The 27,378-nt window shown below is 38.3% G+C and overlaps 1 long non-coding RNA gene across 1 annotated transcript in view; it reads left to right on the top strand.

Annotated features, from left to right (window-relative positions):
* The window catches only part of LOC121030431 (uncharacterized), a 73,962-nt gene extending 48,488 nt beyond the window's left edge, over positions 1-25,474 (top strand). Inside the window, exon 4 of the long non-coding RNA XR_005790196.1 lies at positions 25,401-25,474. This is a non-coding gene — a long non-coding RNA (uncharacterized LOC121030431). The remainder of the gene's footprint in view (positions 1-25,400) is intronic.
* Positions 25,475-27,378: the final 1,904 nt, after the last annotated feature.

The raw sequence follows: 27,378 nt of genomic DNA, 5'->3' as shown, positions 1-27,378 counted from the left end.
AAAAAAAGTAAGCTCAAATAAATGTGTTAATATTCATGCTCTTGACAAGCATCTCATGTAGGAATTCTAATTCTCAACTAGGCAAATGAATAGTTTGAGAACCAGAGATGAATCCTTGTGTAGGGTCACATATGGATGAGTTTATAACTTGGACATGAGCTTTCCTTCCTCAATATTTGTCTCCAAAGCTCCTTTTGCTTCACTTCCACAGGGCTCTCTTTTGAAAGTATGAATTCTTAGAAAAAAGTTGGCAAATAGGTAGAGCCATTATGGAAAATAGAGTAGCAGTTCCTCAAAAAATTAAAGATAGAACTACCATTTAATTCAGCAGTTCCACTTCTGGGTATGTATGCAAAGGAAATGAAATCAGTAGTCTAAGAGATAGCTGCATCCTCATCGTTCATTGCAGCATTATTCACAATAGCCAAGATATGGAAACAAAGTGTCCACTGATGAGTGGATAATGGATAAAGAAAAGTATATATACACAGTGGAATATTATTCATCCATAAAATGAAGGAAATCCTGCCATTAGCAACAATATGAATGCACTTGGAGGACATTATGCTAAGTGAAATAAGCCAGATACAAAAAGACAAATACCATATGATTTCATTTATATGTATAATCTAAGAAAGTTCAACTTAGAGAGCTTGAGAATAGAACAATGGTTTCCAGGGCTTTGAGGAGATATTGGTCAACGGGTACCATTTTCAGTTATAAGATGAATAAGTTCTGGGAATCAAATTTACAGCCTGGTGATTATAGTTAATAACACTGTATTGTTTACTTGAAATTAACTGAGCTGATGGATGTGTTAACTTGATTGTGGTAATTCTTTCACAATATGTACATATGTGAAATCATCACGTTGTATGCCCCAAATATGTAAAATTTTTGTTTGTCAATTACATCTCAGTAAATGTGGGGGAAAAAAGAAAACAGTTGATGGGGAGAATAAAAATGACCATCACTGTGACTGTGTCCAGAATAAATTTGAATTCAGATATTTTGGCCAAATAGCACAAGTTCCTGCCCACATTTTACATTAAGAGAAATATCTAAAAGATAGGGAAGACGCTAAACTCATGCTGTGGGTTGATGGTGATTCAATTAAAGGAGGCTGCACTAACACTAATATTCCATTTTTGCTTTGAAGAGTTTGTCTTCTTGATGGTTTTTATATCCTATGAAACTCTCCATGTTAAGATTTGGCATCAATGAGAGGTAGGCTTTTCTTTCATGAAGTGAGAAAAGGGTAATTTTGAAAAGAGAGTGAGAAATGAGGACTGGCATTTATGCCTAATCTTAGGCAGGTTTTCAGGCAGATCTGTTTTGGGAAAGGAGACGTGGAATTGGAAGTTCTGGTATCTGAGTCCCTAAAGACTACTTTTACTCATGTACTTCTTTGGAAATTGTTTGCGTACACCCAGGAATACATCTGCCCTAGTTTGAAGAATGCTATTACACAGTACAGACGTGGTCCCTGACCCTACTGAATTATATACGATGTTATGGAAAATGCAGACAAGTAAAACAGACACAGAAAAACAAACCCACCATTACAATAGTGTGTGATGAGGGAAGTATGGGCACTATGAGAACATCAATGAGGTGCTCCCAAGCTGGGCTGGGGGTCAAGAAAGTCTTTTGCAAGAAGATGACATTCAAACTGAGACATGGGAGTTAAGGGTAATATATCCAGGTGAAAAAGGTGGAAAAGAGGGAAAGAAGGAAGAGTGTGCACAAAACACAAAGGCCAGGAAAAGGAGCTCAGTGTGGCCGGAGCAGAGCGGGATGGGGTGGGAGCAGGGGGATACACAGCAGGCAGGCAAGGAGGAAGGTGGAAGATGAGGCAGGGGCCAGCCTTGAGAGGATCTGAAAGTCATATGCAGGACTTGGAATTTCACCTGGGGTAAATGGGAGCCCCTGGAGGTTAGGCAGGTAAAGAAAATCATCATATTTGTGCATTTGCACTTGTTAAACAGGGAGAGTGACAAATCCTGAGAACAGCCGCTACTCAATACATTCTTGTTTGAGGTTTTCAGCTTTTCTGACTTCTTGGGAGTTTTCCGTGGTTTTCCTTAGGAGAATTTTTTTTTTAATAGAAAGCATTCCAATCATGATTTCACAATATCACATACTTTAAATGCATAGCAAAAAATAGCAGCCACAGAACAGAAGATCATTCTTTTGTCTCCTGTGTGGGCTGCAAAACTAATTTCCCTTTTCCTTCAGGCCACAGAATTCTTCTATTCTCTTTTGAAGCATTGATCTAGGGGAAAACTGAATATGCTACATATTTTACTGAACTTCAGGACAGTCTTAATACGGATTATCTCTCAGTTATGGAGACTGGATGCACACCATTGCGTGTGAAACACCATCCCAGGCACTGCGGTAACTTTTAATCCTGACATCACAGGTGCAAATACTTGCCATCTGGACAAAACTGATACTTTCATTAATGATTCTTTAAACTTTCTATTACCCTTACTTAAAATGACTTTCAGGGTGCCTGGGTGGATCAGTAGGTTTAGCGTCTGACTTCGGCTCAGGTCATGATTTCGCGGTTCGTGAGTTCAAGCCTCACAGGGGCTTTGTGCTTTCAATGTGGAGCCTGCTTTGGATCCTGTGTCCTCCTCTCTCTGCACCCCGCTCCCCACTCACACTCTGTCTCAAAAATAAATAAACATTAAAAAAAATAAAATTATTTTCAATAAAACTGTTTAGAGCAAACCCAAAAACTAATAATGCTCTAGTTAGGATTAACTCATTTATGATGTGCATATTGTGAAGGATTTTTAAATTTTTTAAATGTTTATTTTTTGAGAAAGAGAGAGACAGAGCATGAGCAGGGGAGGGGCAGAGAGAGAGAGAGAGGAGGACACAGAATCTGAAGCAGGCTCCAGGCTCTGAGCTGTCACCACAGGGCCCGACACGGGGGTCCAACTCTAGAACCGTGAGATCATGACCTCAGCTGAAGTTGAATGCTCCAGATTGAAGGGCAAATGAATTGGAATATTTTTCCTTGAGTTGATACCAAAGAAGAAGGAACTTCCATGCTTTTTTGAGATATTGAAAGCATATGTGAAGAAATTCTAGTTGATTAGATAAAAATGGCTTTACTAAAGCCATGTTTGCAAGAATTTAGAACCTGAGATAAAGGCAGTAAATGGCCTTTCACCACACAGCATGTGCATCCATGTGAAATCTGTATTCATAGTAAAATATGAGAAAAATGAGGAGAGATATTTTATAGAGTGGTAACAAATAGCTTGAAACTGTATCCAACCTGGTAGTCAGACCCACTCCTATCTATGCTGATTTTGTTAACAGTATTTGTGTCATAGGTCATTTTTTGGCATCATCTGGTGAAACCACCTCCATTGACCCTCACCGGGTTTGTAATTCTTGGTGTCTACTTTCATATAGTGGCATTGGATCCTTCAAATTTGGGGACAGGGAAGTTATGTCTCCTGGAGATGTAGCCCTGAGGTTTAGTTTGATGTTCTCATAACTGGAAATGAATTCTGCCAGAAGGTATATAGTCTTGATGTCTGTAGTTAAATATGTAGTCTCTTCATTCTGCAGCCTTATCTCTTACTTATCTCATTGGTAGATTATCCCTATAGACCTAGGATTAGCTAAGGGCTTTTTTCCTACATCCTGTTTTTTACTGGAAATAATCAAATCAGTTCCATTGCACAAATATTTACTAAGCTAGATTCAAGACACTGTGTGGAGTGCCACAGAAATCCTGAGATGGGAAAACAAGATCATTGGCATCAAATATTCCATAACTTGGTAAATAATTTTTTTTGGTAAATGATTTTAATACAGAGTAAAGTTAATGCCCTAAGATTCATACAAATTACTGAAAAATAAGGCAGAGGTCACATCTGGGTTAGAAGATGAAGAAAGCTTAATGGAGTGAGAACACAATGTTTGAGATTTGTCTACATGAAGGAAAAAAGAACAGTAATGTGTATTGAGTTCCTTTGCTGGATTATCTCATTTAAAGCTCAAGCTATAGCTTTGAGGTAAGAATTATGTACATTTTAAAGATTATGAAACAGGATTTGAAAACTTAAATAATTTGCCCACAATTACACATTTGATGAGTAGGAATTTGAATGCAGTGAGTCCAAAGCTCAAAGCTTGTCTTTCCACTATGCTGAGCTGTTTTTAAGTGGCAGGAAGGAAAGAAAGCCTTAGAAGGAAGAAGGCACAGGTCCTATTTAGAGAGGCAACCAAGTTTGGAACATGTGGAACATTAGGGAAAGTAGTAGGAAGTAAGATTGGGAATGTGTGCCAGGCCTGTTATTAGTAGGATCCTATATAATATAGTAGCCTATATTAGTAGGATCTTGAATACCAGGGTGAAAATGCTAATATGAAGGGCAAAGATGAGACTTTAAAGATTTTAGAGCCACGGAGTTGAGAGCTGCAGATAAGGAAGAGCAATCTGTCAGCTGTGCTGAGGATGGACAGGAAAAGAGAAGATCCTCTCCCTCTTCTGTTATGGAACTTCAGTTAAAAGTAATAAGGGCATAAACAAAATGGAGGAAATGAGGATCAGAGGAGAGAGAGAGAACACAGAAATTTTTTACTTGATGACCGCTAGAATTTAAGGGAAGAAGAAAGAAGAGTTGAAAATGACGCAGTAGTTATGAACATGAAAGTAAGAAAAAATCGAATTCCTATTACCTGAAAACCAAAGAAGAATCTCTTTTGGGGAAGAAAGATGTTAAATTGGTTTAGCATAAGCTGAATTTATGGTTCAGATAGGAAAGCTGGGGAATCACAGCCAACAAACAGCTGAGAATGCAAGTCTGAAGCTCCAGAAAGAAGCCTGGGCAGGGATGTAGATTTAGGGACATCTGTGTGGAAATGATGAGTGAGGTTGGGAAGTGAATACGATCCTTGAGGAAAGATCCAGAGAAGAGAGGAACCTGGAAAATAAAGACAGGAGGCAGTTGATTATTAAGCTCTCTCAAACATAATAGAAAACACTGTATCTGAATTATTCGTGTAGATCCTGCAAAGGCAAACATTTTCTTCCATACTTACAGATTTCAGCCATTTGCTAAAAATACAGGCTCCAAAGAACATATTTCAACTGATAATTCCCCTTTGTGTCCTCTTCTGAGCTTCATCTTTTGCTATTGCTTTAATAAAGATTTGTGATGTCAAGGATAAAAATGAATCCTTTTGAGAGAGTAGAGCATGTTTAATATATATTTAATACTGAAGTTCATCAGAGATGTTTTGACATATGTTTTGACTCCTTAGGTACTGACTTCAAAACACCTTAAACTTGTTTCAGCTTCATGTTAGATTAAAAGCTTGAATATATATATATATATATATATATATATATATATATATATATATTCATTACTTACTAACAGTGATGAGCAAAGTATGTGGTAGAAATGATATAAAAGGGAACATTAGAGGACCATAGTAAAAACAGGATAATAATAAAAACATAGTTTAGATAACTTTTTCTCCACTTTCCTTTTTTCCTCTTAAATATGCTATTCTTTTAAAATATTAGGACTCAGTGATGTGTGTTTTAAGAAACACAACTTGGTGGAAATATATATTAAACATATGACTTAGAAGTGTTAATTTATATTTAAAGAAAAATATTTGCTTTATAAATTTATTTAACATTTAAGTATTTATTGGCAGATCCTTAATTATTTTATAGAGACAGATGGGGTTCTGAGGCTTAAAACAACACTAACACTGGGCGCCTGGATGGCTCAGTCAGTTAAGCGTCTGACTGTTGATTTCAGCTCAGGTCGCAATCTCGCAGTTCATGAGCTCAAGCCCCGTGTTGGGCTCCGTGCTGATAGTGCAGAGCTTGCTTGGGATTCTCTCTCTCTCCCTTTCTCTCTGCCCTTCCCCTGTTTGCTTTCTAACTCTCTCTCAAAAGTAAATAAACATTTAAAAATAAAATTAAAATAAAATAAAATAAAATAAACCAACACTAACACAAAACAGCTTCAGTGGAAGCTCTTCTGGCCTGCCAGTGTGTGGCCTCATGTTTCCAAAACCCATGCTAACTGTACCACCACGGCTTGTGTCTCTCTCCCTGATCTGTTCTCCAGCTTCTTCTCCCACCCTTGGATTGTTTGGCTTGTCAGCTAGATTCCTTTCAGCATCTCCTCCTGTTTCTATAATGAACGTCTTTCTGAATAGCCTTTATATTTGGCTCTGGTTGTTGAAATCTAGGTTATTTTTTTTCTTTCTAGGTTATTATTCAGCTTTCTCTATGGTTAGATCTTAGCTGCTCAAATTCTGACTTCTGTGTTGGCCCCCATTCAGAATGACCGCACACAAGGAATTTAACTTCCCTCATTCCAAATGTAGGGGAGGGGAAAAATCTTTTTCTTTACCCATCTTGGGTTCTCTGACTGAAGCCATATGAATTAGACTAATAAAAGACAGATTAACAGAAGAAAAACAACACAGAAGTGTATTGACATGTGCATTGTGCATACACAGGGGAGCACTTAACAATGAGTAACTCAAAGGGTGGTTAGAACTTGGGCTTTTATAGCATCTTAACAATAGGAGGATACATTTTTAGAGAAGTGACAAGACAAAGGAAAAGGACTGTGGCAAATTGTGGGAAGGAAAATACATGGAGAAACTAATGGTGTGTGTAAGGGATAGTTTTACATTTGTTGTATAGATTCCTCTGGTGCCATTTCTGGACTGAAAAGGGTCTAGAGTTATCTTCAGTAATTAGCTTTCTGTCCTTGCTAGTAGAGAATTTATGTCCTGCTTTTAAACAAATAGGGGGAGGGAAAGGAGCTTTTCTTGTATCTGCTTCTCAATTGTTTTCAACATATCTAGGGGGCAGCATATTCTGCTACCCTTCACAAGCTTTCAGCTGGGGCTTAAAAGTTACTGTTAGTTGAACATGAATCATTAAATTTATCTGGAATTAGATGTAAGTTAATGAGAAGTTCAGGTTTGATTACATTATTTTTACTTTCAACTTTTCAACTTATAACTACTCCTTGTCTTAAAAAGAATCATCTGGGGTGTTTGGTAACTTAAACCAGGTCTCTTCCTGGAGATTCTAATTCAGTGGGTCTCAAATGGGGCCTTGGATTTTATATTTTTACTGGAACCCCAGATCCTTGGTATTCAAAATGTGGACCAGGTACCAGCAGCATTGCTATTATCTGGGAACTTAGTTGAAATGCAGACTCTGGGAACCCACCTCTATCTCAGTTCAAATCAGAATTTGAATTTAATAATGATCTCAGGTATTCATACAAGTTTGAAAAGCATTGCTTTAAATCAGTGGTTTTCAAACAATGGCTCCAGACCAACGGCATCAGCATCACCAGGGAATTTATTGGAATTACAAATTCTCAGGCCCCACCCTATACCTACTAAATCAGAAACTATGGGATTGGAGCCTAGCAATCTGTGTTTTAGAGCCTTTCACGTAATTCTTATGCTTGCTAAAGTTTCAGAACCATTTTTGTACGTGATCCTTATCATTGGGGAAGATGGAGACACACAATCTAATCCCACATAGACTATTTAAATCAGGAGTAGCAACTTCATACATTAGAATCACTTTTTAAAAAATGCTCATGGTGGGGCGCCTGAGGCTCAGTTGGTTAAGTGTCCAACTTTTGATTTTGGCTCAGGTCATGCTCTCATTGTTTGTGAGTTCAAGCCCCACATCGGGCTCTGTGCTGAAAGTGCAGAGCCTGCTTAAGATTCTCTCTCTCCTTCTCTCTCTGCCCCTCCCCTTCTCTCTCTCTCTCTCTCTCTCTCTCTCTCTAAATAATGCACTTAAAAAAAATGAAAAAAAAAAACCCATGCATGGCGAGCTACATGATATACCAGTTGAATCAGAATCTCTGGGATGTGGATGTTTTTTAATGTTTATGTATTTATTTTTGAGAGAGAGAAAGAGAGGAAGGGCACACCTGTACATGAGCATGTGTGTCTGTGCATGTGTGAGCAGGGGAGGGTCAGAGAGAAAGAGAATGAGGGACAGAGAATCCCCAGTCAGGCTTTGTGCTGTCAGCACAAAGCCCCACACAGGACTCAAACTCATGAAACAAACTCACGACCGGAGTGCAAATCAAGAGTCAGATGCTTAACAAACTGAACCACCCAGGTACCCATTGGGATGTGATTTTTTAAATATTCCAATTGTAATATCCAGGTTGGGTTGAAAGATGTCTGCTTTAAATTGTCAGTAAATCTGTTAGCCAGTGTTGCAGATAAATGGAATTCTAGCATCCTTTCACTTTTTACTGTCAGATCTGACACATTTGCCTGGTGTGCTCTAGTACTTGTTAGGAGATATGCCTTATGACTCTCTCACTCGTTCACATCTTGCTGGGTATACCAAGAATGCAAAGCCATGACTGCTTTTTCCATGGGCCATTATTTTCAGGGAACATCATTGAGGAATGAAGTAATGTTTCCTTCTTGCTGTGCCATAAGAAATAGTCTTGTATTTCTGACCCACAAGTCTCATATCTTCTTCCAATACTTATGAAATAGTTTCAGGCAAACTTACTAGCTTATGAGTAGGGTAAGATCAAATCCCAGATCTGTAGTAATCCGTACCAACCTATTCCCAGTACTCTGGCCTCTTCTGTTACATCTTGATCTTTAGACCATAATGGGGCATAGATGCCTGGCCTAGTCATATATTTCATTCTTGCCTACATCTGGGACTGTCCCTCTTGTTGCTGTTGTCTTCAGTCTACTCAGGATAGGGCTCTCCTAATGGCAGTTTTACTCCAGAGACTTTCTGCCTGTAATTGTCTGCCTTTGGCTACAAACTAGACCAGTCTAGGCCCCAGAAGAGGACAAAAATATATTGTTTTAAAGCATATAAATTTTTTGTATTAATAATAATAATATCATACATATTTATAACATGGTAGAACTATCACTCTACTTTCATAAAGATCTTATTTGATCTATTTTTATTCCATATTTCATAACTAGCCTGGCATCTTGCATATAATAGGCATTCATTATTTATTTCTTTGAACAAATGAATGAAAACACTCATGAACTTAGATATGATGAATAGAGGAAAAAGAAAATTCTGTGTTTGTGGACATAGGTAATGTAATGTACCTTACCTCTTTGATGAAAGTACCTGAACTGTATTAATTGTTCTTTGTCATCATTCTTTTTGTAATTATAATCATCATCATCATTTATGTTGAGTTCACATATTGTGTTGTTTCATTAGATTGATTTTATTTTCCTTAAAAAACATCCATACTGCAAGACAAATGTATGTTATCAAGTCAATCAATAGCCTTTATTGACTATCTACCTTAATTCATGCCTTGCTTGTTGTCTTGTCCTTTTGGATTGTCTTCTCATCTTGTCTCTTTGGAATATGTAAAGTTAATCCTTCTGGTAACTTGCTGATAACATGTCCTGAGAAAAAATGAGGGGAGATTTATAATTACAGGGCAGCACATCTGCTGTTCGGGCTTATTGGTGCTTCCAGACAAATCAATTCCGTCCCTCTTGCCACTCAGGGAGACCCTGCTGGGCTTCGTTACTCTCATAATAGGTCCATCCCTTAAATCATATCTAGGAGTGGCTTTCTGATGCTCGGGGGCAGCTAGGGAAGGGAGATTTTCGGAAATGGGAATATTCAATTAATCTACAATGGTAGATTGGTTTGAAGAGAATGGAAGACTTAAAGACGACCTGGCTTTAGCCTGGCTCTCTTTGATTATTCTCCACCTCTCAGTTCTGTCCTCAGGTGAGTTTGGTTATCCTAGAGGGGCACTACAATTATAGGATTATTGTTAAAAATAAAAATGGGAGTAGAGCAATGAAAGAAAATTTGATTAATAAACATAGTCTTAAGTCTCCCTTAATTGTCAGTAGTAGAATTTTGCTTTCCATGAATAGCCTGAATAAATATGTCAGATCTCCCCTTTATGTTTTCATATCAGAGAGAAAAGAAGTAGGCATTGAATGGGCTTATGAGGAGTCCAGCTAGGTATCCTGTCATCAGCTTCCTCCTGCAGAAGTTTGCTTCTACTCAGGAAACAAAGATTATGCCCAGTGACTTCTAAGAACATCTCACAGATTTAAATTAAAGACGACAATATCTTTGGCCATTTTCAGATAATATACTTTGCTCTTTTGTTGTTATTACACATGGAAATAGACAAAGGTTCAGATTTCTTTAGAAGTCGCTTTAAGTAGGGGTGCCTCGATGGCTCAGTCAGTTAAGCATCCAACTTTGGCTCAGGTCATGATCTTGCAGTTTGTGAGTTAGAGCCCCACATCAGGTTCTGTGCTGACAGCTTGGAGCCTGGAGTCTGCATCAGATTCTGTCTTCCTCTTTCTCTGCCCCTACCTCCCTCACACTCTCTCTCTCTCTCTCTCTCTCTCTCTCAAATATAAATAAACATTAGGAAAGGAATTTAAACGTCCTTTAAGTTGCCATTGGGAACATGAGTATTTTTGAAAAGCGTAAAAAAGTGCATTTTGGATATATGGATTCCATACTGTGAAGGGGAAGGATAAAAAAGGGCTAAGTATTGTTTACGCTAGCCATATTTGCCTGTGTTTGAAAGGCTGTTCTCAGCATGCTCTTTCTTCATATCTCATCTAATTGCCATTTTAAGTGATCAGTTTCCAATTTCACATGATATTGTGTTATAACAATACCTTTGTGTTTCAGATATGTTAAACACTTCTCATGTTCTCAGTGCATAATTAAGCATGACTTCCTGTTCAGTTTTGATGGTTTCTGATATATTTTCATTAGAACTGAGATAAGGTGTTTGTAATAGTTCTGTTTAAAGTTTTTGTGTAAAAACATTTATAACTTTTTGTAGTAAAAAAAAAGTATTCAGAATGTGTTGGTAAAATATGCTAACTTAAAAAAAAAAGAGTTTGTATCAAAGGTAATTTACAGGGCATCAAGGCCATATTTACCATCAAAATTCTATTGTTAAATTTTAATTTCAAAAAAAGTGACAAACTAGAATTTTAGAAAAAAAAGTGCTGAGAACTGATGTCTGAGAAAGAAGATACATGATATCTGTGAACTTTATTATAACTGGATGTTAGGAGGAAATTTAGAGATATTTTGTGACCAAAACTTGACATTTTAAGGTTATGTACAGGAAGGTAAATTCTAACATGTGAATGTGAAAAATCTTTAAAAATTTGAACCTTGGAGATAAGACAAATGTATTCATAATACAGTGAAAGACTAGGAGGAAATGAACCAAATTGTAATTGGTTTAAGCTTTTAAATGAAGACTTCTATGTGAATCAAATATTTGATTATTTAATTTTAATGGCTAAACTTAAAACAATGTGTTTCCATTAATACTTGTTTCATTCTAGTAACACCTTCTAGTTATCAGCACATCTGTACTGAGTGTCTAGTATCCATGGTTAGTGCTAGGTTCTCTACGGGACTGGATCTAGAGGTAAATATGAGAAGAACCCTGTCCTCAGGAGAAATAGAAAAATACATCAACATTTAAGTAGAACTGATTAACTAGAGTAGTACTTCTCAAGTTATTTTGATATCAGGACTCCTTGAGACTCTTAAAAATTATTGAAGATCTCAAAGAACTTTAGTTTGTATAGCTCATATCTACCAATATTTACACATTGGAAATTAACACTGAGAAAATTTAAAATGCAAACATACAACAATAATACATTTCTTAGCAGGATGACAGTTTTATGCATGTCATGTAGCCTCTGGAAAACTTGACTATTTGTACACTTGTGAAAAAATTAGAGTGAACAAGGCAAATAATGTCTTAGCATTATTAAGAAAATATTCTTTACTTTATGAAGTCTCCGAAAGGATCATGAGGACCCCGGCAGACCATACATCGGCAATCACTGAACTAGAGATCAAGATGTTTGGAGTTCTGGTGGCTATGTAAACAAAATGCCAAAATTACAGAGAGGGAGAGCAATTTATATCAGTTAGTACTGAAAATGATCAATACCACATTGTTACTATTACTCTCCAATGAAGTCTAGATTATGATAAAAAGCAAGTAGTTAAAATAAATAGCAGTACTAGTTTTTGCCAAAGAAGTTCATGAAATGAAAGCATTCCCCTGCCACCTGGTGGCAATGTATCCTAATTAGGGATTGAATAAGTTTTTTAATGGTGCACAATTAACAATGCATTTTAAGTGCAGATTTAGAATTGAATGTAGAATCTGTTCATCAAACAGTATAAAATCAAACTTGGAACCTCTGAAACATGCCAATTTACACTAAACAGTTCCCTAATGCAATAAAAGCAACAAGATTAAAAACCAACCGTGTTTTCAAGAACCAGTACTTCTGCAAGATTTTCTCACTGCTTTGAATATAGTTGGAGCTCAGTATTTCAGGGTGGCAAGAAAGGAGCTTTCCTTGTTTATCTCTAATGCATTTTCTCACTGCCTAGAAAAAAGGAGACAGAAAGAAGGGTCTGCAACTCTGACCACAATCATATTTGTAGATTCAGTCTGAGGGGTTGAAAATATACCTCACAAAAAGTCAGGAAAATGAGCTCACTGATTCACACTCCATTTAGGAATGTATGTTGCTGTAGCAAATGAAGCTCTCTGGTACATGGATACCTGGATAGAGAAGTATGGGAGTTGATGGAAGGCCAAAAGAACTTTGATCCTGAGAAGTATGTTAGGATTATATGGATTTACCTAAGACTACTCCCCTCCACCCCCTCTTTTATACATTATGTCCACATATCTATACTTTTCAATAGGACAGTAAAATAGATTTTATCCTTCTACTGGTTAGTTTTGGGTTTTTGTGAATCAATAACTCATTATTTCCATAAGCTTTTAACATACTTCCCAATATTTGGAAATATGATATGGCATAGTGCAGTGATCATCAGCTTGGAGGTATATGACTTTCCAAGATACCTAAGCATGAATGGTTTGAAGACAATAAATTTCCCAATACTTTACTTCCATATGTAGTTTCTCCCCAAAATGGATCTGCTAGGAAACAAGCCTATATTTACAAAAGCTCCAGTTCCACTTTATTAAAGGATATACAAAGGAGCATTGCCTGAAGATTGAACCTGTCTGGGTGCCTTTCAAAGGGGAAGCCTCCTGCAATGATTAATCACAGCACCATGAACCTACAGGGCTTTGAGTCTTTCCTGAATTTATATATATTTCTGTTAAAGATAAAGCCTGGGGTGGAAGCTAGTACTTTTGGTAGTTAAGAATGGGGTGAATTCAGATATATGGTATATAGACGGTAAGGGAATAATATCAATTTCTATTTAAACAACTTTGTTTCTTTCATCTCCTGACCATTTGTTAAAAAAACTGATGGCTTCTGAGGAAGAGTCCATTGAGGAAAAAGTAGATAGGCCATCAGTAACAAGTTTTAAATGCTTAAAGGTGGTCTTTTCTATGCATTTGAATAATGGAAATCCTTTTCTACTCTTCTCAGTATTATTCTCTAGTACCTGAAAGCACCCAAGAATGGCCAAAGAATATAGAGTAGGAAAACTTTTTGCTAAGTTCATTTATTTATTTTGAGAGAGAGAGAGAGACAGAGAGAAAGCAAATGTGCCTGTGCACGCACGGGTAGGGGAGAAGCAGAGAGAGAGAGGGAGAGAGAATCCCAAATAGGCTCCAAGCTGACAACACAGAGCCCAATGTGGGACTTAAACTCATGAACTGTGAGCTCATGACCTGAACCAAAATCAAGAGTCAGACACTCAACTGAGCTACCCAGGCACCCCATGAGGAGGAAAACTTTTAAAAAATACATAATTTGATGTATTCTGAAAATATCAACATTTTCAAAATATATTAGAAAAAACTCTGAATAAAACTTCAATGTGATTTCTTTCAGATTTAATGTACTGTACGTTGTTCAGTAAAGTAATTAAAATTTGCTTTTTAAAGTTACATCACGTAAGATTTATTCTCATTACCACCAATTCTCATCTTATTTGATAAAAGAGTTAAACATTTTATGTGTGTTATTAAGAAAATGTAAAATTAGGGGCACCTGGGTGGCTCAGTGGGTTGAGAGCCTAACTTCAGCTCAGGTGGTGATCTGGTGGTACATGAGTTTGAGCCCCCCACTGGGCTCTGTGCTGACAGCTCAGAGCCTGGAACCTGCTTCCGATTCTGTGTCTTCCTCTCTCTCTGCCCCTCCCAGCTTGCACTCTGTCTCTCTATCTCTCACAAATAAATAAAAAATTTAAAAAAAAAGAAAATATAAAATTTGACACTAGCTGTCAGAACAGCTGCCACTTGAAAGAAGCCAACACCGTGACCTAGCAGGGAGGGTGCAGGGGAAAAAACTCCTCTGACCTCACTCACTACCCTCAGATCTGATGATAGTGCCTCTCATTGGCTAAGCACAAGTAAAGCCAGAACATTGAATAGAGTGAAAAAGAGTGAAATGAGGATCCAGAAGAAGATCTGGGAAATATCCAAAAATTGAGAAAATGCATGACTCTGATAAATGTTTATCTTAGCTTCAGTCTTTTAGAAAGTGGATCTGAAGGCAAAGATTAAAGACTTGGGGGGCAAGTCTCCATGGTGTTTCTGCACATCTGTGATAGATTTTGTCCAAGATTCTTTTCTGAAGGATGTTTGTGTAGCAAACAGCCTCAAAACATAGGGATAGTGTCAACCCTGGGAGCAAAGTGAGGATTTTTTCTCTGACCAAGATAATGAAGATAATATGCCCCTGTGGGAAAAAGTTGGACAGGTTTCCTAGAAGCCCCTTTAAAATATTGGGAGTTTCCAAAGTTTGGAGTTTCTCGGCAGTAACACAAATCTGCTGTATGCACTATACCCTCATGTTACTCAGTGTGCAAGGAGAGCCAACATAAACACAAAGCACACACTGCCTGCTGTGCCATGATTAACAAAATCCTTCATCTCACTTGTACATCCCAGCATCTATGAGACTGTGGCAGGCTCACTTGTTAGCTCAGAAGCAGGGATAAAGTCTCAAGCCTTTCACAGTTCTTGATAGGACACTTTATTTGCGGGGTACAAGCCTCAGGCCATGAAGGTAAGGGAAAAGAAGGGAGGCAAGTAAATATGTGTTGTTGTACTGGCTACCACAATGAACTGCAAAGAGACATTAGCAGTCACAATTCACTCTGCATTTTGGACTTTCCTAGAAGGACCAAAAAGAGGAACTTCAACTCTGAGCAGTCCATGAGAAAGCGAGAAAGGAGGGGGACATTTTCTCCTTGTCTCCCTCTTATCTGCTCTTCCCCTCCATCAAGGTTTACTGCCATAAAGATCTAGCTCCCCCATACTTCTTGGTTGCATCTTGGTGGCTGCTCAGGAAACCAGGCCCTGTGTCTTTTAAAAAAAAAATTTTTTTTTGCATTTGTTTATTTTTGAGAGACAGAGAGAGAGCACAAGCGGGGGAGGGGCAGAGAGAGAAGGAGATAGAGAATCCAAAGCAGGATCCAGACTCCTCACTGTCAGCACAGAGCCCAATGCAGGGCTTGAACTCACAAACCATGAGATCATGACCTGAGCTGCAGTCAGATGCCTAATGGACTGAGCCACCCAGGCGCCCCCCACCCCACCCCGTGTCTTGAAGTATGGTGTTTCATCCAAAGATGAAAGTGGAGGGTTGGTTTGTGTAAGTTCATGAAATCCTGACAAAGACCATGAAAGGAGAAGGTGGGCAAGAGAGTTTGAGAAAGTATGGAAGATTTATATTTTAGTGTAATGAGCAAAAATACTTTTGCATGTCAAATAGTTCCTAATTTTTTGCTTTACATAAAGTTGAATGGGAAGCTGAGTTTTCAGCTGATTACTAAAAAAAAAAAAATTACTTAGTAATAGATCATTATGTGATTTTTTAATTTGTCATGAAACTGGAAGAGTTAAAAGAAATGGTGCCAACATTCTAACAAAACCCCTTCCATTTCTATCTACTTAATTTGTGTGAATTTATTTACTTAGTGTTTACAAAAAGAGAAAATAGGCATGGATCCATTCATAATCCTGTTCATTTATTTATAAATAGTTGAACTAATTGGGAAAAAATAGCCCCATCAGCTTATTAAGATGTATACTTCCAATAAGATGTTTAAATTTAATGACTCTTTACTAAAATTTGTAACATATATATATATATTAAACATATATGTATATATATACATATATATGTATTATATATATATATATATATGTTCTTTTGATTAATTATGAACTAATAATAGAAGAAACCTGTCTTTTGGTCTTAAGAAAAAAAACAAATTTTAAAATGATCAATAAAAGGCTTCTAAGTATAAAATAGTACTAGGGTAAAAAATCTATGGAATGGAATTGCATTGTCAAATAAAAAAATAAATACATCAATTTTCATAGTTTAACAACAATTCATGTATTTTTAAAAAGTGGGTATCACATATAATATATATGTGAAATATATATATTAATACTATACTATATTATTTTTTATTAAAGCATAATTTACATATATTAACATTCATCCTGTTTGTGTATAGTTCTGTGAGTTTTGATGAAAGTAAAGAGTCATGTAACCACTCCACCAGCAAAAGTAAGATGTAGAATAGTTCCATCATCCTGTCAAATTCCCCCATGCTCCTTTGTAGTCAGTCTCTACCCGTACCACCAGGCCCTAGAAACTACTGATATGTTCTATATCAGATAGTTTTGTCCTTCCCAGAATGCCATTTAATGCAGTAATGTAGTATGTAGCCTTTTGAGTCTAGTTTCGTTCACTTAGCAGAATAAATTTGAGATTTATCTATGGTCTTGTGTATGTCCACAGTTCATTTCTTTTTATTGCTGAATAGTATTCCAGTATGGAATAGTATTCCAGTATGGATGGACTATAGTTGGCTTATTCACTCACCAGTTACAGAACATTTAGGTTGGTTTGAGTTTTTAGAGATCATGAGTAAAGCTTCTGTAATAATTTATCTATAGTTTTTTGCCTGAATATTGTTTTTACTTCACTTGGGTAAATGCTGAGCAGTGGCGTTGCTGGGCCATATGCTAAGTGCATTTTTAACCTTATAAGAAGCTGGCAAACTTCTTTCTAAAATGTCTGCACCATTTTGCATTCCCACTGGCAATATATAGGAGTTTCAGTTGCTCCACATTTTTGCCAGCAGCACTAAGTATTGTCAGGATTTGTTGTTGTTATTCTTTCTATTCTAAGAGTTTATATAGTGATAGCTCAGGGTGACTAGTTACGTTGAACATCTGTTCACATGCTTATTTGCCATTTGTATATTTTCATTGGTGAAATGTCTGCTCAAATCTTTTGCAAAAGAAAATATTGGTTGTTTATCATTGAGCTTTCAGAATCCTTTATATATTTAGGATACAAGTCTTTTATGGTTATTACTTGCATTTCCAGTAAGCTCCCAGGTGCTGCTAATACTGCTGTGCTGTTGGAAGTAGGTCTGAGCTAGCATACTGCTTCTTAAACTGTAATATCCATAAAAATCACCTGGAGTGGGACCCAGTAGGTTGAGGTAGAACTGAGATTCTGCATTTCTAACCAGCTTCCAGAAGAGTCTGATGTTTCTGTGATCACAGTTTAAAAAAAAATTTTTTTTTACATTTATTTATTTTTGATAGGCAGAGAGAGATAGAGCACAACTGGGGGAGGGGCAGAGAGAGAAGGAGACACAGAATCCAAATCAGGTGCCAGGCTCTGAGCTGTCAGCACAGAGCCCGACGTGGGGCCCGAACTCACAAACCTCAAGATTATGACTTGGGCTGAAGTCGGATGCTCAACCGACTGAGCCACCCAAGTGCCCCTCTGTGATCACAGTTTGAACAGGAAGGACTTAGGAAAATCACAGGAAGATTACAAGAAAGAATTAAACTTCAGCTGATGTTGAAGGATGGGAAATTTTTTTCCAGAAATAATGAGTAGAGAAAAATAGAAGGTGAAGAAGGGAGAAAAGAGAAGAATAATTTTGCAGAGGAAATAATATAAGCAAATATATAGAGGATGAGCCCTGTAAGGTTGAAGGAAAAAGGCAATTAAAGATGTTGAGGATAGTTGGTGAGACAGGAGAGGTAAGTCAGAATCATATTACAAGAGACATCTTTGGATTTTCTTTCCTGTGAGTGGATGTGCATAGAAATATTTCAATCAGAAGAGTAATGTGATCAGATTGTCAGTGTGGAAATATGCCTGTGGCAGCAGAATAAAGCAGTGATTTTAGAAGAGAGTGGAGGCTGGAAAATTGGTTATTGCAAGTGCAGTGAGAGATAAAGAATACTTGAGTTAGGGCAGTTACAATCAGATGGAAGAGGAGGAGCCATATTAAGAGATGTACACTCAACAGAGTCATGGTAAAAATTGGGTGTAAGAGATGGGGCACCTGTGTGGCTCAGTTGGTTGAGCATCCGACTCTTCATTTCCACTCAGGTCATGATCTCATGGTTTATCGAGCCCCACATTGGGCTCCACACTGACAGCACAAAGCCTGCTTGGGATTCTTTCTCTCTTTCTCTCTGTCCCTACCCTGCTCAGGTTCTCTCTCTCTCTCTTTATCAAAAAATAAATAAACATTAAAAAAAAAATTGGATGTAGAGGAGAGAGAATAGGACGGCAACTGGGTGGGGCCACTTACCAGTATAAGGAATGTGCATAAGGACTAAGTTTTGTGCAAAATATCATGAGGTTGATTAGGTGTGCTGAGGCTAAGGAACTTGTAATATATCCATTTGCATGTGGCTGGAAGGCATTTATAAAATTTTTTTTTTCAACGTTCATCTATTTTTGGGACAGAGAGAGACAGAGCATGAACGGGGGAGGGGCAGAGAGAGAGGGAGACACAGAATCGGAAACAGGCTCCAGGCTCTGAGCCATCAGCCCAGAGCCTGACGCGGGGCTCGAACTCACGGACCGCGAGATCGTGACCTGGCTGAAGTGGGACGCTTAACCGACTGCGCCACCCAGGCGCCCCTGGAAGGCATTTAAAAAAAACGTTGCAGTAGAGTTGACATACAATGTTACATTCATCTCAGGTGCACAACATAGTGATTTGACAATTCTACCATGCTCACCATGGTAAGTGTAGTTACCATCTGTCACCACACATTATTAAAACATTACTATTATTTTTTAATTTGAGTATAGTTGATATACAATGTTACATTAGTTTCAGGTGTACATTATGGTGATTTGACAAGTTTATACATTATGCTGTGTTCACCACAAGTGTAGCTACCATCTGTCACTATACAATGCTATTATAGTATCATTGACTGTATTCCTTATTCCTTATCTTTTATTCACATGACTTATTTATTCCATAACTGGAAGCCTGTATCTCCCACTCCCCTTCACTCATTTTTCCCAACCCACCCCCACCCTTCTCCCCTCTGGCGACCATCAGTTCTCTGTATTTATGTTAGGTAGAGAAGCTAGACACAAGCAATGGAAGAATGCCTCTCGAGGCAGAGTCCCAAGTCCTTGGGAAGGAGAAAGATAGAGACATTAACTAGAGGCAAGGATGGTGATAAATAAGCTACACATTAAAAGCCCGGGAGCACAACTCCTGACCTTGTGGCTTCCAAGACCTTGGGGTGAACAGATCAAAGCCACAGGTGCAGAGCATGAGTTCTCCTCTTCTACCTCTGCCCCTGGGTAGCCCCTAGACTCATTGTAATGCCTTTGCATTAATGGTAAAGCACCCTTCCCTCTGGCCCCGAAGGCTGCCCTGATGGTTCTGGTACAAACCTTGTACAAAAACTCCCCCTCCCTGTGGGAGGAGTTTCCCAAATGAAAAAAAGCAGCCTCCATTAGAGACCACCCCACTGTACTTCACAGTTCCTTTCAGCAGAGAGATCCAATGTCCACTCTCACCAGTTTTATTTAATATAGTACTAGAAGTCCTAGAAGCAGCAATCAAACAAGAAAAACAAATGAAAAGGAATCCAAATTGGTAAGGAAGATGTCTATATTAAGTTGATGATTATTTATATTTGAGTACATTCTAAAAAGCACTAAATTTTTGCTCTCCTCTCCATACAATTATGTATGTGATATTACATTTTACAGCTTTTTGTTTCATGTATGTCTTGACTAATTTTTGTAGATACTTACTACTTTGGTGTTTTGATCTCCATACTGACTTTGAATAATCAATCTACTACCTTAACTCTATGTTTGCTTTTCTCTGTGAATTTTTTCCTTTCATAATTTTCTTCTGGTTATGAACTTTTATTTCCACTTAAGTAAGTCCCTTTAACATTTCTTGTCAGGCTTGTTTGGTGGTGATGAACTCCTTTAACTTTTGTTTGTCTGGGGAACTCTTTATCTCTCTTTCAATCCTGAATGATAACCTTGCTGAATATTCTTGGTTGTATTTTTCCTTTCAGCACTCTGAATATATCATGCCATTTTCTTCTGACCTAGAAAGTTTCTGCTGAAAAATCAGCTGATAGCCTTATGGGATTTTTTGCTGCTTTCTTTCTTGTTTTTTCTTGTTGCTTTAAAAAAAATTTTTTTTAATTTTTTTAACGTTTATTTATTTTTGAGACAGAGAGAGACAGAGCATGAATGGGGGAGGGTCAGAGAGAGGGAGACACAGAATCTGAAACAGGCTCCAGGCTCCGAGCTGTCAGCACAGAGCCCAACGCGGGGCTTGAACTCACAGACCGCGAGATCATGACCTGAGCCGAAGTCGGCCGCTTAACTGACTGAGCCACCCAGGCGCCCCTAAAAAAAATTGTTTTTAATGTTTATTTTTGAGAGAGAGAGACAGAGTGCAAGGTAGGAAGGGGAAGAGAAAGAGGGAGACAAAGAATCCGAAGCATGCTTCAGACTCTAAGCCATCAGCACAGAGCCTGACACGGGGCTTGAACTCATGAACTGTGAGATCACGACCTGGGCTGAAGTTGGACGCTTAACTGACTGAGCCACCCAGGAGCCCTTTTTCTTGCTGCTTTTAAGATCCTCTCTTTCTCATTTGTCTTTTCCATTTTAATTATTGTGTCTTGGGGTGGGCATCCTTAGGTTCATGTTGTTAGGGGCTCTCTGTGCATCCTGGACCTGGATGTCTGTTTTCTTCCTCAGGTTGGGGAAGTTTTCTGCTATTACTTTCTCAAGTAAATTTTCTTAAAAAAAATTATTTATTTATTTTAAGAGACAGAGAGAGAAAGAGAGAGAGAGAGAGAGAGAGAGCACGCACGAGGGATAGGCAGAGAGAGAGGGAGAGAAAAAATCCTAAGCAGGCTCCATGTTGTCAGTACAAAGCCCAAAGTGGAAGTCGATCTCATGAATCAAGAGGTCATGACCTGAAGTGAAATCAAGAGTCGGTTGCTTAACCAACTGAGCCACCCAAGAGCCTCTCAAGTAAATTTTCTGTCCCCTTCTCTGTCTTCTCTTTCTTGGATTCTTATAATGCAGATGTTATTGTGTTTGATAATGTCACAGAATTCCCTTAACTTATTTTCATTTTTATTGTTCTTTTTTCTTTTTGATGTTTAGCTTGGGTGCTTTCTAGTAACCTGTCTTCCAGATTAGTCAGCCATTTTTTGCATCTTCTAATTTGCTGTTGCTTCCCTCTGGTATATTTTTTATTCTTTTATTGTATTCTTCAGCTATTATTGGTTCTTTTTTATATTTTCTTTTAAAAAAATTTTTTTTAACGTTTATGTATTTTTGAGACAGAGAGAGACAGAGCATGAACGGGAGAGGGTCAGAGAGAGAGGGAGACACAGAATCTGAAACAGGCTCCAGGCTCTGAGCGGTCAGCACAGAGCCTGACGCAGGGCTCGAACTCACGGACCACGAGATCATGACCTGAGCCGAAGTCAGATGCTTAACCGACTGAGCCACCCAGGCGCCCCTATATTTTCTATGTCTTTATTGAAGTTCTCACTGAACTCATCCATTTCTTTTTCTTAAGTCCAGTAAGTATCTTTATGACCATTACTTTTAACTCTTTATCAGGTAGACTGCATATCTTCCTTTCATTTAGTTCTTTTTCTATGATTAGTGTTATTCTTTCATTTGTGACATATTCCTCTGTCTCCTGATTTTGTCTAATTCTCTGTGTTTGTTTCTATGTATTAGGTAGGTAAGCTACATCTCTCAGTCTTGAAAGTAGTGGCCTTGTACAGAAGAGATCCCGTGGTGCTTTATAGCTAAATCCTCCCTTGTCACCAGAACCCAAGTGCTCTGGGGGTGTCTTCTATGTGGGCTGTGTGCACCCTCCTGTTGTGGCTGAGCTGTGATTACCCTTAGACCAAAGAGCTACAATTACCCACTTTGTCTGCCGAGGTACATTGGGCAGGGTTTGCTCCTCAAGCTATTGAGAGGCTCAGCTATGACCACTGTAGGCTTATTGGTGGGCAAGGCTGACACTCATCCTAGCTGTCTGCAGTTAGGTCTGTCATACACCTGCAGGCACACCCTAAGGCAGGGCTTGCTCCCTGAACAGCCGGCTAAGAGGCCTGATGGTAGGAACTGTGGACATGCTGATGTGGGGTGTTATCTCCCCTGCTCTCCAGGGCAGGAGTCACTTTGGAATGGTACAGGTCTTCTGGGGCTGCCTGGTGGGTGTGGTGGGGCAGGAGCTGGTTTGGAGGGATGCCTGCCAACGTGGGTTGGTTGGGTGGGGTGGGTCTGCAGGGGGACACTGGGGTTTGACACACAGTGCTGGCAAGGTAAATGGAGAATGTTAGAACTGGCTCCCACAAACATTAAGCTATCTAGGCTGGGGGAGGACAAGAAGAATGGTGCCCAGTAGCACCTTTGTTCCCAGAGAAATCTTCTGCAGATCCCTGCCCCACTGGCACACATTCTAAGGTTAGTCAGTAAATTTCCTTCATGTATACCCCAGGTGATTTTCAAACTGCTGTTTTGTGCCGTGTCTTAGGCAAGTTATTTAGCATGCTGGCTTTTTTAATGGTGAGGACTTGGTTTCCTGTCACCCTCCTGCTTCCCCAGAGTTAAACCCCACTGATTTTTAAAGCTCCTAGAGTTAAGCCCCACTGATTTTCAAAGCCAGATGTTATGAGGACTCTTCCCAGTGTGGGTCCTCAGGGCAGGGTCTTATTCTTTCATACTTGGGATATCCTTCCCATACATGATTAGTCACATTTGGGGGTAGGGGTTGGTTCTAGATGGTGCCTCCACCCCACCTACCCTTTTTTGATGTGGCCTTCTATGACTGGTTGTGGAAAGCTATTCAGCCAGTCTTATGGTGGTTTTCAGAGTTAGCTGTATAGATGTAGCTGTTGCTTCAGTGTGTCCATGGGATGAGGTGAGCTCAGGATCTTCCCACTATGCCTTATCCCTCTCTCTGACCTGGAAGGCATTTGTAAGAGTATGGAGAACCAGGAGTGATAAATGGATTGAAATCATAGGGAGTAGTCTGATTCTTTCTTTTTTTAAAATTGTGGTAAGAACATTTAACATGAGATCTACCCGCTTAACAAATTTTTAAGTGTATAATACAATATAGTTAACTGTAGGCACTATGTTGTACAGCAGGTCTCTAGAACTTACTCATTTTGAATAACCAAAAGTTTATACTTGTTGAATAACAACTCCCTATTTCCCTCTGCATTCAGCCCCTGGAAACTACCATTCAATTTTCTGTTTCTATTTAAGTTTGACTTTTAAATTTTTTTAATATTTATTTTTATTTTTTTTTTTTTGAGACAGATAGAGCGCAAGATGGGGGGGGGGGTGGTGCAGAGAGAGAGGGAGACACAGAATCCAAAGCAGGCTCTAGGCTCTGAGCTTTCAGCAAAGAGCCTGACACGGGGCTTGAACTCCCCAACCTCTAGATCATTACCTGAGCCAAAGTCGACACTTAACCATATGAGCCACCCATGTGCCCCTAAGTTTGACTCTTTTAGATAATTCATATAAATGGACTTGTAGTATTCGTCCTTCGGTGACAGGCTTATTTCACTTAGCATAATATTCTTCAGGTTCATCCATGTTGTTGCATATAGCAGGATTTCTTTTCTTTCTTAAGGCTGAATAATATTCCATTGTCTCCATATACCACATTTTTTTTTTAACCATTCACTTGTCGGTGGATATTTAAGTTGTCTCTAAAGCTTGCGTATTGTGAATAATGCTACCATGAACATAGGAGTATAACTATTGCTTTAGGTATTTATATATCAGCTACATCTCCTGATTTTAGTTCTTTGGATATATACCCAGAAGGGAGAAGTGGGATTGCTGGATCATATGGTAGCTCTATTTTTAATTTTTTGAGAAACCTTCATACTATTTTCCATAGCAGCTGCACCATTTTACGTTCGTATCAACACTGTACAAAGGTGCCTATTTCTACACGAGCTCTCCACTACTTGTTATTTTTCCTATTGTTGATAATAGCCATCCTGATACATATGAGGTGATTATGGTTTTGATTTGCATTTTCCTAATGATTAATGATGTTGGGCACCTTTTTGTATACCTGTTGGCCATTTGCATGTTTTCTTTTGAGAAATGTCTGTTTAAATCCTTTGCCCATTTTTAAATTCAGTTTATTTGTATTTTTGCTATTGAGTTGTAGGAGTGGAACAATCTCATTCTCAATGGTAGTTAAAATGGAGTTCCTGTATGAAATCCCCAGGGAGTGCAAAAGGGAGATGAAAAGAGCCAAGGGCAGTATCTAGGAGGCACTCACATTTCAAAGAGAGACTAAGGAGGGAATCTAGTGTAGGAAACTGAGGCATTTCCCCCAGTAGGCAAACTATTTTAATTTGAAATCCAGCAAGGAAACAGTATCAGACTGAAGAAGCTGATTTAAAATTATTTCTTTCAATATTTAATATATGTGTTCATACCTTGCAGGTAGTAGATAAACGAAATATTTTTTCATTTTTCTAATTCTAAGGTAAAATGTAATATTCATTTAATGTATGTTTAACTGTTTCGTCTAGGGAGGGTTTTTCATGCTTTGTCTTTTAAGTAAGTCTTTAATTATTTCTAGATTGAGAGCCTACCAGAAAAATTATGATTTCCTCCATTACTTCTGGATCTGTATTTAATAACTTACTGTCTATAAATAGTATCAGGCAATGCAGTAATTATGCAATTACTAAAGGTCATCGTTGATGTAAATATATTTCATTCAGATGCAAACTTTTCCTACCATATTATAAACTTCATAAATACACTGATCCATGCTTGAAATTGGTACAGATTTATAACATATTGACACTAATAGTTTAGAAGTTGCCTAAAAATATTTCTCTGTCATTTGCTTCCAAGATGACAGTATTTTCAGGCATATGGTGAGCACTTGATCTAGCTCTTCTGCCCCAGCAGATTTCAAGATTATGTCTGTGCAGTATAATTTGTTATCACATAGATGTGTTTACTTTCATATGTAGCAGAACACTGGACCCAGCCTCAGAAGACCTGAAGTTGAAGTCCTGCTTCTTCTGTCTTAAATGTTATAACCGGGGAAGTCCGTTCAGTTTATTTCAGTGAATCCTTTACTGAATTTCTGGTATTACCAAGCACCAGAGAAACCAATCTAAATAAAATACAGTCTTAAGAGAGATGCAGACATATGAAAACCATTCCAAAATAATGTGTGAGAAGTATGTGCGGGGCACTATGAATTTGACAGAGATCCTCCTTTTTCAGCTTGAGGCATAAAGGGTGGGCAGCTATTTCTGGAGATGTCTGGGGTGATTCTTAAGAGGTAAACATGTGTGGCAGGTTTGGGGGTTAGGGGGAAGTTGGGGACTGAAAAATCAGAAGATTGTTCAGCCACGGAGAGTATAATAGCAATGCCAAATGAAGAGCAGGGTATGCTGGGGGAATTCTGGGTAGTTTTGTATTACTTGAAAGTAAAATATGAGATGTGAGGCCAGCTTCTGAGGGCTTCATAGGCCAAGTGGAGTCTTAGGCTTTGGTATGTACTTGAAGGGACTTGTTGAAGTCTGTTAAGAATAGCAATCCCAGTCAAATACGCACTGCCGTTACTTATATAACTCTGGTGGGAGTGTGCAGGGTGCATTTGAAGGAAGCAATCCAGAGGCATTTGTGATGCTTCAGTGAAGCATGATAAGGGATTGAATTTGGATGGTGATAGAGTCAGAGAAAGGGAGAGCACAATTAAGAAAGAGTAAGGAAGTATCTATGTATTTATGACAGTGCTTGTTGAACCAGAAAAAAACAGCTTGAAGAGTGAAAGACCTGAACTTGAACCTTGCTTCATCATTTAAGGGTTTGAGCGCTGTGCAAGTTACTGTATTTTCTGACTTTCTGCATTTCTGAAAGTGAGGGTGACACTTCCTTTTGTTATCATGGGGATTAGATATAACCTAAAGCACCTGAAATAATACTTAAATGTAGAGTGTCTTTAAATGGTTGCTAGTATTACTATTCACATGACATCACTTAACATCAAAACCCTGACTCCACTCCTGCATTTTAGGTTTGTTGTGATATTACAGTAAGGTAAGTATTTGTTGATGGTGAATAATCTTTGGATAAGCAATCATTTCAGAAGATAAAATGTTTCATGTGCTACATTTTCCCTACTTGAAAGAAAAGTAGCTTTGGACCTCATTTTTAAAAAGTCTATAATTATAAATAATGCAGTTTATTGGTTTTTTAAGCTTTTTTAAAAAAAGCTTCTTCATTTACCTAGTGGGGGGTGGGGGTCGGGCAGAGGCAGAGAGAAAGAAAGAGAGAGAGAGAGAAGGAGAGAGAGAATCCTAAGCAGGCTCTGTGCTGTCAGTGCAGAGCCTGGCACAGGGCTCAATCTCACAAACGGTGATATCATTACCTGAGCTGAAACCAAGAGTCAGATGCTTAACTGACAGAGCCACCCAGGCACCCTTCAGTTTATTGTTTTATTGAATAAAAAAAAAAATCAGTGAGAATACTGGCTACTGAAATGCTAATAATGAACACATTTGGGAATTAGCTGTGTGGAGTTGTTACATTTATAGTGGTTAAGGTCACAGGAGAGCTGGGGTCAGATAGATGGCTTATTGTATGTCTCTGAGTAAGTTCATTTACCTCTCTATGCCTCAGTTTCTTGATTTCTAAGTGGCTGAACCTCCTAAGGTATTTGTGAGGATTAAATGAGAAAATTGCACATGTAACTGCTCAGCTGTACATGCCAAGGACTTACTAAATAGTGACCAATATTTTTTGGAGGGCAGTGTTCAGAAGAGTGACTTTATAGGCACTAACTCATTTAATTAAAACAAAAGAAAAAAGAGAAAACAAACAACATCCAAAGATGGGCATTAATGTTAAGCCCCATTTGCAGACTTGGGCATGTAGACTGAGAGGTGGGATTATGCTGTTCAAAATCACATAACAAGGAAGCAGTAGAACTAAAGCTAG

This window comes from Herpailurus yagouaroundi, unplaced genomic scaffold (genome assembly GCF_014898765.1).
Source record: "Herpailurus yagouaroundi ecotype Mexico unplaced genomic scaffold, PumYag 28, whole genome shotgun sequence".
Taxonomy (NCBI): domain Eukaryota; kingdom Metazoa; phylum Chordata; class Mammalia; order Carnivora; family Felidae; genus Herpailurus; species Herpailurus yagouaroundi.
The sequence above is the reverse complement of the archived record's forward strand: the minus strand, read 5'-3'. Positions and strand labels throughout refer to the sequence as shown.